Source organism: Trypanosoma cruzi (genome assembly GCF_000209065.1).
Source record: "Trypanosoma cruzi strain CL Brener chromosome Unknown tcruzi_1047053494013, whole genome shotgun sequence".
In the NCBI taxonomy this organism is placed as follows: Eukaryota; Euglenozoa; class Kinetoplastea; order Trypanosomatida; family Trypanosomatidae; genus Trypanosoma; species Trypanosoma cruzi.
In genome coordinates, this window is record NW_888833.1 from 1 (window position 1) to 255 (window position 255).

At 34.9% G+C, this 255-nt stretch overlaps 1 non-coding gene across 1 annotated transcript, besides 2 other annotated features; it reads left to right on the forward strand.

The window, feature by feature from the left end:
• Positions 1-4: 4 nt before the first annotated feature.
• Positions 5-115, forward strand: Tc00.1047053494013.10. The gene has a single exon (XR_008255054.1). It is a non-coding gene; the product is annotated as a spliced leader RNA (transcript).
• Positions 116-140: a microsatellite.
• A 15-nt stretch (positions 141-155) lies between these two features.
• Positions 156-218: a microsatellite.
• Positions 219-255: the final 37 nt, after the last annotated feature.

Sequence of the window (255 nt, forward strand, 5' to 3'; positions counted from 1 at the left end):
TTTCAACTAACGCTATTATTGATACAGTTCTGTACTATATTGGTACGCGAAGCTTCCAACCCGCCTCTGGCGGTTATGTTTGGTCAATTTCTTTTGACCGGGGTCTACGGACCCCTTTTTTTTTTTTTTTTTTTTTTTTTGTGGGTCTGTCCGCCATATATACATATACCCCTATATATATATACCCATATATATATAGAGGCGATATATATATATATCGCGAGCAGACACACACAACAAAAAAAAAAAAAAAAA